The 13,869-nt window shown below is 41.2% G+C and overlaps 1 protein-coding gene across 2 annotated transcripts in view; it reads left to right on the forward strand.

The window, feature by feature from the left end:
• foxp4 (forkhead box P4) overlaps positions 1 to 13,869 on the forward strand; it is a 395,709-nt gene that overhangs the window by 2,005 nt on the left and 379,835 nt on the right. The window contains exon 1 of one of the 2 annotated variants that reach the window (XM_073030526.1): positions 2,734 to 2,827. The exons of the other annotated variant lie outside the window; for it this stretch is intronic. The gene's annotated coding sequence lies outside the window, so the exon portion shown is untranslated. Of the gene's footprint in view, positions 1 to 2,733; positions 2,828 to 13,869 lie in introns of those variants that run through there. 2 annotated transcript variants of the gene reach the window in all.

Genomic DNA, 13,869 nt, shown 5'->3' on the forward strand with positions numbered 1-13,869 from the left:
GTCCTTAAACGATTGGTGGTGATATCTGTAGAACGTTAAATGCCGGTTTATTTCTCTTTATGATATCCTAATAGATTACCGTATTGGTTTATTAAGGAGCAGCACGCGAAACTGCTGAATGTTTAGTACAAAGCCCGCGGTAAAGCCGCCACAACTTTGTGCTGTTAGTTTCTGAACTTTCAAGGCCGAATTGTTTCAGCTTTTTTTCTTATTTTATTTAAATCGCTTGGTCTCGATTTAATCGATAGCGTTCGAGTCGAGTTTAACCTCCCAGACACCTCGTAATTAATCCATGAAATCAGACTATTGCGCGGGTTATTTTCTTTAACATGGGAACTCGATGTTAAAAGAATCGTGCGCGTGAAATAATTATTTGCTGTGTCTTAGTGCCGAGCTCACACGGTGATGGCTCGATTGTAGTAAGCGCAAAATGCAATTATTTTTCTGGCGCGTGGTTTGGTTATAGAACTCAATGCAGTTTGGTGAACGTGTGAGGGGAGAAATGGCAACAAGACCTTGAGAAGAGAAAGAGATTACGAGCTCTCACCAACTTCCAGACTCGGTCACATTATCACAGGACATTTACACCTGGTAATGATTGTTGCAGCTCCGCAAGACTCGGGGATTTCCCCCCATGTGCGTGGAATTTAAACTCAGTCACACGTTGTGATATCTGTCGAACAGATGTACGTTCGCTCCGAACCTCTTTTTTCGCACTCCTGTCCTCTCTGTCCCCTGAATTTCCAGAAACAGTCGCCTTTCGCAAACCTTATATATTCTATATATTTGTGCTTTCAAAAAGTATACACGTTCTACCTAGTTCTGATACTGGACCAAATTATCCAAAATAAGTATTGCATTTTAAAATTCCAAGCAAGTATTCTCCCCCAGTCATTCCTAAGCACAGTTTTGTGGTAAACTTTGGAAAGAAAACATTTGGCTCTAAGGGTGATATTCAGTCGCTACCGAGGCAATTGGAAATCCATCGGACAAACTGCTCATTTACCCTTTATGAATCAAAATGTTCTAAACAGAAACTATCCAAAAACACACATTATTTGAAATCTGCCCGAGGGCGCTGGGAGATATGAAAAGGGTTAAATTCCAAATGTCCCTTGGACCCCTTGTGAATTCACCCGTGGTTGGCGTGAGGAATTTACAATGGTGGAAATCGCCGCTGACTTCAAACTGTTTACGTGTCCATGCATTAGCTTTCAGAATATTTCCATTATATACATCAACCCAAATGCTTCCGACATGTTTTAAAGTTTCTTATTTTCAGAATGACCAGAGGCTGTATATTTTTGAGTCTAGAAATGGCAATGTGATTAATTGAGGACATGCAATTATTATTCAGATGTGCCTAGCACAGTATGCAGCACGGGCTGGCTATCATTAATAAAGAGATTAACACGAAGCGCTATCAATCCCGGAATTCTCAACAGTTGAACATACAGTTGTGCATGTTTGCTTGAATACTCCTTTGAGTGGAGTGTTTAAATAATGCCTCCCTCTAATGTTGATTTCTTTATTAAATCTCACATCCCAAGTGTAGGGTTCCCCTTTCGAAATGATTCCCATGACATCTCTAGGTTGAGTTCTATCCTAACATTGGCGGAAGGGCCTTCACTTATTCACTGCACCACAGCAGATGTGGAGACGCTGCAAAGATTTCTTTCGCTTTAATGCCAAGACACAACCAAGGGACGTTAACCAAAATAAAGCACTTGTTCTCAATTATACCAACTTGACGTACAGCGTTCGCTTGGCTGAAAGTTAAGCAGATAATCTTGGACGCATACAATCATATATGACAGCACAGATCCCATGCAACTGAACCAATATCTCGCCTCGCATAGGAGCAGAAACAAACTGTAACAAAAAAGTAGTTATAATTTTTATGGACTATCGTATTATAAATTGAGCAATTTTGCTCCTGTATTTTTCAGTGTATTTAGTAACAAGCTGAAGTGTATTTCGAAGTCCTGAACCCAAATGCCCCTCAATTTCTGCAGAAATTTGATACTTGTGATTAGGAGGCAAACTGGACAAAATATAATGCAACTCCGCCTGGTCTTATTATTTCTGTGTAGCGGCTTGCAATTGGTAGCGTTGCGACCGCCCGAGATTTTGATTTCACAAAACCAGGCACAACAAGGTGAGCTGAGGTGTTTGAAATCACGGCCGCCGTTAGAACTCGCCACAGAGCCTAAGTCTGCTGGACGGCTGATTTCTTTTCTTAAACAAGTACTCGACAGGTTATGGGAAATGCATTTTTCCTCAACAGTCTCTTTCTACCCCGCCACTGTCAGCATTGCAAGTAAAAGCAGAACGAAGTCATTAAATACGTTAGTGATAACGGAAACTTTGGAACGTTAATTAGTCAATAGATTCGGCAGTCTTTGCCTTTTTTGAAAATCTTTTTTTCCTTGTTAACATAAAATCCTAATATTTCGCTGCTGAGGACAGGGATAAGTGATGAATCTAGGGAGTGGAAACCTGGGGAGGCGAAAGTTGAAGGACACAAGAAGATGTGATGGCAAGGAAGAGGGCGGGGGTGCAAAAATAGCGACCCAAGCTCCAGTGAGAGAGTAAAAGAGATCAGAGAGAGACAGAGGGCGGGGGGGGGGGGGGGAGAGGGAGAAAGAGAGAGAGAGAGAGAGAGAGAGAGAGAGAGAGAGAGAGAGAGAGAGAGAGAGAGAGAGAGAGAGAGAGAGAGAAGAGAGAGAGAGATATATGAATGAGAGAGAAAGAAGGGAAGCAGGAATGAAGAAAAGCAGAAAGTGGAAGGGAAATGAAGAAAGATAAAATCTGGCCTACCTAAGAGGTACCTGAATACACCTGTGCTTAGATGGTAGACAGCATTGCTGAGTAAAGTATGGACTCGTTTTCATTTGAGATGAAATCGCGCTGTAAAAAATACCACTGCCTTTTTATTAGAAGGGAATCGCATTCCCATCAGAGGACGAAAAGTCCTCTTACAAATCGTTTAACTTACAGTATTTGCTAGCTGGTTTTCAGTCAAAACTTTTTAATTTTCATTGCTGTTGATTGTACTTTTTTACATTTTGTATAGATGTATCTTGCAGCAATTTCCATGCGAGCTTTCTTCAGCTTGTTTGTACTCCCCTTCTCTCCTCCGCATCCTGCAAGAAATTGCAGGTAGTCATGAACGCAGAACGTTGATCTGTAAGCATCTGAACATGGCTTATTCAGACCGGACTCCTGGTTCTGCGTTGGTGACTGGGTTAAGAGCTGATGCCCTGCCAACTTGACATTGCAGTAGAAATATTCAAGCCAGGTCTTCGAGCTAGAACGAGCAGCTTCTAAACTTTTCAATTATCTATCATTGACCTTCAGTGAGAACATTCAACAACCAGAGAAAAATCTTCCTTGTTAGAATATTCAGAAGTATTTATTATATTTTTAAATGGTGTTCATTCCGCATTCGATGTAGCTAGAGATTTGCCTCTATAATTTTCTGTGCAAGATTGTCTCCGCGCTCACTTTATATTAATGGTGAGAGCTATATTTTAAGGGATTTTTGTAACGTAGGAAAATTGGTTGCAGTTTTCATTTTTAATATTTAACAAAATTATAAAAGAGATAAAAAAAAACAAGGTGAATATTGCTCTTGAAATGATAAAATAATTGAAGGTTGACAGTGGACATGATTAATCTTCTCATTTTATGTTTCTTTTCAATAATTTAAGTGATTGAATATATTAGAAAGATCAAAGCTGGTCAAAATATATTGTCTTTTTTCATTTTATGCAACTACTGATGAAATAATTGAAAAATCAATTTGAAATCTTAGTGCTAATATCTTGCATAGCTATAGGGACAGAGGAAATATTTGTACAGCAATGAATGTTTCAAGTCACACGACCAGTTAATAATGTGAGACAGGCGTTACTTTGGGAAAGAACCGAATAGTTAACAGTAAAATAAGGATCGACAAAAACAACCAAGATATAACATTTTAAGAAACAAGCATTTAGTAGGTAATTATAAAATTTGCTCATGATGTTCATACAGTGACTGCAAGCCAGCTGAGAAATACTTTCCCAATTTCCCCAGGTCTTTCCTACCACTGGTTCTGTTTCCTCCTCCAAACCAAAATTGCCCCTGACTTTCCCCTCATCCCACAATCTGCAGAATGTGGTTGTGTCTTTAGACGAGATGCTTCCACACACACACACACAAAAACATCACAATGTATTACTGACACTTCTTTGTTAGCTTTTCTTTTAAGGAAGTGAAATAATTTATTTCTGGATTTGTTTTTAAATTATGTAACCTGATTCATAACGTACCTCAGACGTGTTGTATTTTACTATCGTGGAGTTTAAAGGTCATCAAGGGGAGTCAGAGGTTCTAAGGGAACATGGGACTTAAGTATAAAGTTTGATTCGCCTTCTCCTAATGAACCATACTTCCCTTCCATGATCTGCTGCTTCCCCACCCCCTCCTTTCTTTGGCTGAAATCCACTTCCTCTCTTTAGCTGAAATCAGAAGGCATTTTCTTTTTGTACGTCTTCACTTTATGGGCAAATAATGTGTAAGTAGATCACCTGCCTTATAAACAAGACACCTAATTTTCATCCCATTGGGACTGACAGGATGAAAATTAAGCAGCTTTTACGGCAGACACGCGATCCATCAGATCAGTGTCTGCGCAGTGAAGGAGCCATTTTACTCATTGATAGTTACTCTTGTCCAAGTGGCAACTCTTTACTGCACTTGGACAGTGAGCGCTGGCACGATATTGAGCCATAGAGAGCAATAAAACAGAGAATATATTTTAATTTATTGCAATCATGCACCAAAAGTTTTTCGTCTATCTTCCCTCCTTCTGTTTACTGACAGGCCTGTGAATATTTGTAGGGTTTATATGACACGTCCTGTCTTTAGGTCAAGATATCCCCAAAATATTTTAGTTCCTTTCATAACTTCCAGGACTGGCAAAGGTTCAGCTATAGCGAGGGAAGGGGCAGATATCCTTTCCTTTGAGATTTGGGGTGTTGAAGGATTCACTGTGTTGCTTTATGATGTCAACACTGGCCAGGAGTCCATAAACCCTGATCCAAGGTTCTTCCTGACTATCGGATCGTGGGTGGGGTGGGGCGGGTGGGTGTAGTTATGGCATTGTTGCATAAACCGCCGCCCTCAACAGATCAAAAACTCCTGAAGGTCCACTTGGCAAGAGTGGGACTGTCATCTTGGAATGCTGTCAATCATCTTGTCTGAGCAGTGGACGAGGAACAAGTCCCCTGATTGCATTTTAATACCGTGTCGGAAAGAGAGTGAGTGGGAGAGAAAAATATATCGAGAAAGTGGAAGCAAACATATAAAAATATTTGAGTTGGGTGGGTAGGAGTTTAGAAAAAAATGTTTTTTTTTCAGTCTCACAAATATATACGAAATAGTATATATTCTGTTACAGGACAGGTTAGCTCACACACATACACACACACTCACGCAAACTAAGTCTTAACCCTTTGAAGTCTATTATAAATATAAAATCCTCAGCTACACTATTCTTGGGTGAATGTGAACCGGTTCTCAATGTGCATTAACGTTATGCTGATTGGTATAAACAATAGATATCCAGACTCCTCAATCAGTTCCAGACAAACTCCAAACCCGTGTGTGTGTATCAGAGATTATTTAATAAAAACAGAAATGATGCGATTGTTCAATCATAACAACGCAAGCCTTTGCCTTTCTCTCCACACAGAACCTTTTGGAATTTGCTTAATACTCCCAGTTTTCCTATCCCTTTTCCCCACGGGTGTTCTGAGCATCCACTGTCCTTTCCAAATCCAACGCTTCATAACTATTTCGTGGAAATGTCATTATTTTGACTGGCCAAGTGCAAGAACAGTTGGTACTCGATTGCACTAAGTGAGAACTAGCTACTCGGACATTTCAGAATTGCGTTTTAAGTAACTTGAACGCCAGTTGGAAACTGGGCGGTATATTTCTCTCCTTGATAGCGTGAACCATAACGTGAGCGGGCTACCACTTCTTGTGCTTCGCGCAACTGGTAATATATTTGACATCTACCCAATGCACAGATCTCTGTACAGCCTGGATCGCCGAGTCAATTTCTCTTACATGATAGAAACAAGGAAGCCATGAAGTTGGATAAAGGACATCTGAATTCATCTTAGAAACTGACAGTGACTTCGTCACAACCCCGTTTTTCTCTTTCGAACCCATTTTACAGAGTTTCACTATACAGTGAACCCCTCCCGTAGTTTCTGCGTTATACTTGCTCACTCCAGTTGCGCTTGAAGTCGCTGACCCCAGGGTCTTCTCATCCACACAGGGAGCGGGTAAAACCCCCGCTGGAGTTTTAATTCGTAGCTGTCAATCAGGAGGAACTTCGGGGAAATAAAGCTGGAATCATTTCCCGTGGGTTTCGGAGGGAAGATGGGTTGGTGGGTTGGGAGGAGGAGATGGATGAGCCAGGACGCCCTATTAATTCATGCTAACAAGGCACATCCATGTCAGGGCAAGCTGGTGTTCGGGATAAGGATCAACTGAATGGCCTCAAGTCGGCGTTCATCGCCAACCGACCCACCGTCTTGCTAAGTAAAACAAAAAAAAAGCTGGGGCAAAGAATCAGTAAGTTCTGACGAGTTGAACATTTAATTCTGTTTCTGTTTTCCATAGACATTCCCGGTAACATGAGAAATTCTTTCAGAATTTTTCTGTTTTATTTCAGGGTTTCAGCATCTGTAGTTTGTGTGTGTGTGTGTGTGTGTGTGTGTGTGTGTGTGTGTGTGTGTGTGTGTGTGTGTGTGTGTGTGTGTGTGTGTGTGTGTGTGTGTGTGTGTGTGTGTGTGTGTGTGTGCTGCTTTAGTTGCAGTGGCTGTTTGGGAGGGGGCAGAGAACAGAAGACAGGCGGGGCTTGAACCGCAACTCAAGTCAGGAGAGGAAAAGGGAAGCTGGCAGCACGAAACCGTTGACGAGGTTTGACAAATGAGATAGTGGAGAGTCGAGGGTGGGGGCGGTCAGGACTTGGCTGCTTGACCGTTAAGCAGGGCGAATTCCTCCTGAGCGGCATTTTGCTGCAGTTAAAAAAAAGGGAAATAGTCAAAATAATGACAACTGAACTGCAGCCGAATCCTTCAACGGGTTATAGGAGTGACATCAAACAATATTCAGGGAACAATCATGACAGACTCTCTCCCTAAAACCTTTTCCTGAATTGCAAGTACTTGAAGGAAGAGGGGAAGTGCTGACATTTAAAAGTATGCACGTTGATTTGATTTTAAAACAAGCCATCCAAAGGAAGTGGAAACAGAATCTCTTGCCGTCGCAGTACTTGTCAGCTTCTGCAAAAGTATTTGGAGTGCAAGGGGTTGTTAACCTGTCTGCTCTTCTCTCAGACACCGACCGACCTGCTCCAAGTTCCCCCGGCACACTCGCGGCTCCAGCCCTTTCCGAGTTTGGCCTTTCTGTGACTCTCTCTGTTTGTCCCAGACGCTCTCTCACTCTCCAAAACTCCTGCAAACGCGTCGTCTTGAATTATTGTTGGGGTGAAGGAAAGGGGAGGGATGAGTCGGATGGCGGGGGAAACTTGTACTATTCGACCGCACAAGGGGGTTGGGGGGGTATTGGGATCTCCTTTATACTGATCGCCTGCACCGTTCTGAGCCTAATAGAAGCTCAGGCTCTAAACTATCTATTGAAATCGGAGGTAATTTGCAGTCTTGCACTTGCAACTAGTATACTAACACTGTAATTACTTGCTCAGAAACACGGGTTGTGTTTTTTTTTAAATTCCTTTATTGCTGGGCTGATACGGCTTGTTCTCATTTGGCATGTCTTTTGAATAGTTTTTTTATATAAAAAAAACGCTAATTGCATTCAGACGGAGCGCGGCTCCCAGTCGAGGGCTGACAGGTCCTTTGAACAATGCTTGTATGCAATGCAAGAAACTCTTTATTGTGTTGATTTGACGAAGGGATTATAGTCCCCTGACATTATTAAAGGGAGGGGGACACGAAACACTGTAATTACATTTGCTTAAAGTATCACCATCCTAACTGGATATTTTATAAAGTGCCTTAAAAAAATTAAACCGTTCAAATCGCAGATTGTCAGGAAATGTTAGATCGCTTTCACCTTGCGTTTTATTTTCTAAGACTGTTTGCAAGATCAAGTTAGCAAGGGAAACTTCGACAAATAATATGTTTCATTCAAAAAGAATTGTAACGACTTATTTTTGGTGTCATTTTATTTAAAACGTCGCGTTTTGGTTGCATTCTATTACTGAATTAGCATCTTATTAATGAATTAGCATCTTATTACCTTGTTACCCTGCCTTTCTGCTGTTCCGTCCCAGGACCAGGTTAGCGAAAAACAGCGACCTGGGATGATTTGTATTTTGCAAATGACGGGTTTGAGATTTGTCACGAGATGGATGTTTGACCCGATCCGTCGCCCCCTGCCCACCCCCGCCTCACCTCTTCTGTTCATCTGAAACAACAACTTGGTCTTAACATCGCAAAAACAAAATGTTCCAAAGGTTTCACAAAGTCTCGGGGAAGGTGGCCAAAAGTTTGGTCGGAGCTGGGTTTTAAAGGAGAAAAGGCAGATGGAGAAGCAGAGTAGTTTAGGGAGGGAATTCTGAGGTTTGGGGCCCTGGCAACTGAAGGCAGTATTGTCAGTGGCGGAATGATTGGATTCAGAGGTGCTCAAAAAGAGGAAGAAACTACCGGGGTACAGATATTTTAGGATTATGTGACTAGAGGATATTGCAGAGATAGTGAGGGCTGAAACTAGAAAGGCATTTCGAAACAAGGAATGATGATTTTAAAAAATCCAGTCATTGCTTAATTGGGAGCTGGTGTAGAGCAGCACGCGCAGGGCTAAGCCGTACTTTGTTGTGGTTGGCGCAAGGGCTTTAATGAACGGAATACCGTGGAGAAAGGTCTGCGCTGAATCTGTGATCGGGACGCAAGAGCAATGCCTACTCCTCGAGTTAGCTTTAGCCTAGTGGTTAGCATCCCACAGACCTTTAAGCCAGAAACTGCTCTTACGAGATTTGACCGCAAAATTGACACAGTGCTGTTCTATGGGGATGCGGCATTGTCGGAAGTGCCATCTGAGATAGGAAACTAAGGCGACTTTGTTCTTTCAAATGAATGAAAACATATCTCGAGGCAACGTTTCAAAAATAAAACCGAACATATGGATCTCTCCCTGATGACCTATCCGGTGTACATCAATAAACTTCACACAGATGATACGCTAGTTTCTTGATTCGGGGTTCTGTGTTCTTACTATGCTTATCCTGCCTGATAAGAGTGAGTTCGTTTTAGAAATAACTTGCTGGGTAGAATGCCCTGAGGTTGTAAAGGGTGCCACGTGAATATGAAATTTTATTTCTAAGCAAGCGGGGAGGGGGTTGATGGTAGCTGGTGTCTTTGCCGCTACCCAGCATTCCCGGGTCTGGTCAGGGCAGGATTAGTCTCGACGCAAAGTTCGTCCTGGGAAATGTACTGATTATAGGGTCCCTCATGAAGAATGGCGGCAGCAGAAGAGACACAGTGAGTGGCAAAGTATGCGTTGGAGAGCCCTGCTCTAAGTGGTGGGAGGAGGGTGGGCAGGAAGGAGTGGTGATTGAAAAGCTTTTTGTTTCTGAGGTGGTCAGATGGTGATGAAACGAAACAGTAATTTATGATGTCTGAAATGTTTGTACTTTATTTTGCCTCTATTGCGTCATTACACATCAGGCCAGGAGTTTTGAAATCAACATTTATTGGCTTGCAGATCAAAAATCTATACAAGCAGGCAGCACACACAAAAAAAGTAGATTTGGATCATCAGGTCTGTATTTTCTCTTTGCTAAAGAAATCTAAAGCTAATCCGGCTGGCCTGATCCTTCACTGAAGTCTAATATTCATTTATTTTTCCTTAAAATGTACAATGGATTCTCTGTCTCAATACACTCGGGATCAAAGCATACCATGCTTCAATAACGCTCTGAATAACAATTTCTCAAATTTCTCTGTGCACTGTCTTACTGACCATGTTAAATTGATGACCTTTGTCACTAAGTAACTTACCTTTCGGATTATTTATTCTTTAACTAATTTTAAAAACTCTACTAAATCTCCTCTCATCGGTTCTCCCTCCAATGGGAATGTTTCTAGTCTCCGTTTATAATTCTGTTTTCCAGTCTGTCCCTTCATGTGAGTGATTCTGCTTGATATCTTCTCCTTCTTACAAATAAGTGGAAGCAAATACAGGAGTAAGGGTCTGATTAATAGGGTTGGATGAAAAGGTCCAAAGGAGGCTACCAGGAGCATAAATACTGACATTGATAATCTGAGCTGAGTACATTGTTGTTTGCCTGATGTAAAACCACACAGTCCGTCACCAGAGCATCATCCGTATTTATTGTTTGCCATTTCTTGTTGCCATTTATCTTACCGTTATAATCCTTAAAACGCTACTGGATTGTTTTATCTGAATGCTCTTTTCCTTTCTGGAAACTGTGCATTGAAGTATCCAAAAAATCTTTGCCCATTCTTGATCTTCAATAATCTTCATTGAGTTTAAATTAAATAAAAAGGGTTCTTGACCTCCTGACCTTAAAATCTGCCTCATTGTGATCTTGATCCTTATAGCTTACCTGCACTGCACTTTGTCTGTAGTTGTTAAACTTTTTTTTACTGCATTGTTATTGTTTTACCTTGTTCGACCTCAATACATTGTGTTAAGATTTGATCTGTATGCAGGACAAGTTTTTCTCTATTTTGCACGGTATGGATAGCACTGTAGTGTAATGGTTAGCACATTTTACAGTGTCAGCAGCTTGAGTTCAGTTCCCGCTGCTGTTTGTAAGGAGCTTGTATGTTCTCCCTGTGAACGTGTGGGTTCCCTCTGGGTGCTCCGGTTTCCTCCTACAGTCTAAAGAGGTACCAGTTGATAGGTTAATTGGTCATTGTAAATTGTCCTGTAAATAGTTAAATCAGGGAATGCTGGGTAGCATGGCCTGAAAGGCTTATTTGGAATAAATAATTAAATATTTTTTTCAAATCTCACTGCATGTGACAATAATTAATTAGTCCTATTTCCAAATTCCTTATTTTTTCACCTGAATTATGTACTGAATTCCCAATTGCCTGTGATCTATTTCACTGTTTCTCTCTCTATATTGTTATCATCTGGAACATTTGCTCCTGTATCTGCTCCAACCAAGTCCCAATCATTTAAGATCAGAGGAAAGGTCATTGGCCCAACCTTCTGTTATCCATATTGGTGAAATATGTGAGGAAATTATAAATTTCAATTGGTCAGTGAGCCTACTAAATAATGTACGTTTTTAACCTGAACAAAAATATAGAAAATATTTTATTGTATATTGGGAGAGACATCTTACACAGGACAACCAAATTTATGAAGAGATAATTATCCAGTTTGCAGAACATTTCTTTGATCAAATAGGCCACTGCATTTCTTAAGTTACAGCATGAATACCCATCAGGAATATTTTACTGGGCCTGCAAGGCACCATAAGAATTCAAGTATTTTCTTTCATTGTTTTGCAGCCACACTTTTGCCAGCTGTGGCTCAGTGAGTAGCACACTTGTATCTGAAGTTTGTGGATTTGATTTTCCCTCTGGTACCTTGACCACAGAATCATTGGCTCATTCTCTTGCCATGCTGAGGGAGCGCTGCACAGTTGTAGACCTTGTCATTCAGGTGAGACTTTGAACTGAAGCCCTCTCTGCTCTCTAAATATCATAAAATGTCCCCTGATATTCAGAAGAAGAGAGGACGTATCTGGATGTGTTGGTCCACATTTATCTCCCATCTAGCATTGTTGCACTTTAATGTTTTCCAGTTATTGTCTGTGGGAGCTAGCTGTGTTCAAATTGGCTGCAGGTTTTTCACATTATAACAGAGGCTGCACCTCAAAAGTATCTAATTGGCTGTAAAGCATTCGAGATGTCCTAAAAGTGACGTAAAAGGTGAAATATCAAAGCAATTTTTGTTTCATTTTCACAGTTCATTTATATTATGCTTCTCGTGGCTTTGGGATGTTTCTGAGAACTTTAATAACCATTGAATCCAATTCACTGTTGTAATGCAGTGAAACACAGCTCCTATTTAGCATAGAGTGAACAGTGATGTGAAAATGTCTAAATCGATGTTTTTAGTGGTGTAGGTTGATGGACAAGCATTGGTCAGTCATGCAAGAAGGAATGATATGATAAGTACAGAACTGGAGGCCCTTCAGTCCATCAAGTCTCTTTGCTCTTTGTTGAGAAACCCAGTCATTATCCTTTTCCAGGTCAACATTTTCATTGAGACCCTAATTGCACTCATATGGATCTGTTGGACAGGCAATGTTGCTTGACACCAGACTCCCAAAACAATCTCTCAGTTCTGAGCTCTGTGACTGGAAGATATTACTAAGCAGACAGAAGAAAAGATCCAAGAACGTTCTGTAAGCCTCCTTGGAAAAATGCAAGGTTCCCACTGACTCCTGGGAATGCCTGCCCCATGACTGCTCAACGTGGGGAAGAAACTCTGGAGATGGCATTCAGGACCCGCGCAAAGCATAACTGGCAGAAGGAGCAGACCACCTTACCAGTTACCCGCTTGCCCACCTCATCAGCCACTTCCTGCTTCACACTGGCCACTACCTCACAACCCATAAATTTGCAGTTAAAGTAAGTTGTCCACAACTGGCTAAGAATGAGAAAAATACAAACAGCACCATTTCCCCATTCTATATTCTCAAACATTTACTCATTTCTGCTTTGAAAGCCACAATTGCATCCGCATTAAGAATATCTAGAAATCATGTATTCCAGATTGTAATGCTGACTGCTTTACTTGCTCTATAGAAAAAATAAATCACTCGCCTCACCCCTGGACCTGCTAATCTGGATTCCTTTTTGATGAAGATGCCATTGCATTGGAGAGGCTACTGTGGAGGTTTATTGCATGTTGCCAAGACTGAAAAGTTTAGCTATGAGAAAGGTCTCAGCCCAAAATGTCAACCCTTTATTCATTTCCGTAAAGAATCTGCCCTGCTGAGTTCCTCCAGCATTTTGTGTATGTTACTTTGGATTTCCAGCATTTGCAGACTTTCTTGAGCTATGAGAAATTTTTGGATAAATTGAGGGGAGAGGTGTTATTGAGAACAGAGAAGAGGTTTAATTGAGCTGTATAAAGGCATGTAGAGTAAACAGGTCGTATTTTCCCCAAGGCCAAACCTGGGACTTGTGGGCTGGGTGTGTATTAGGGATGAGGTGTGTATGTTTCATGTAATTATTAAAAGGATTAAAGAGGAGACTGTGTGTCAACCAGGAGTGTTGTAGGGTAGCTGGACTCATGCCTGAATGGAAGTTGCAGGCAGAAACCCACACTGTAATCTATGATCTACAGAACATTGGATCCAATGGGGTTAGCTTTTGAACAGCACAGAGAAGATGGTTTGAAGAAGCTCATTCCATGACTCCATTACTTTAATTGGAGATGGTTTATTATTGCTACTTGAATCAAAATACAAAGTTTTGCTCGCCTACTATTCACACAAGTTATTACACAGTGCTTTGAGGTAATACAGGATAAAACAACAGCAATGCAGAATTAAGAATAACAGCAGCAGAGAAAGTACTGTGCAGGTAAACACTAAGGAACAAGATCATAATGAGGTGGGTTTTGAGGTTAAGAGTCCAAGCTCTCACACTAGGAAACTTTTTAAGAGTCTTATAACAATGCAGTAGACAGTGCCCTTGGTGGTATGTATTTTTAGATACATACCACCCAGTGGTAGAGGGGAGAAGAAAGAATGTCCAAGGGTATCCAGAGATCTTTGATTACTCTGGTTGC

This window comes from Hemitrygon akajei, chromosome 27 (assembly GCF_048418815.1).
Source record: "Hemitrygon akajei chromosome 27, sHemAka1.3, whole genome shotgun sequence".
NCBI classification, from domain to species: Eukaryota; Metazoa; Chordata; class Chondrichthyes; order Myliobatiformes; family Dasyatidae; genus Hemitrygon; species Hemitrygon akajei.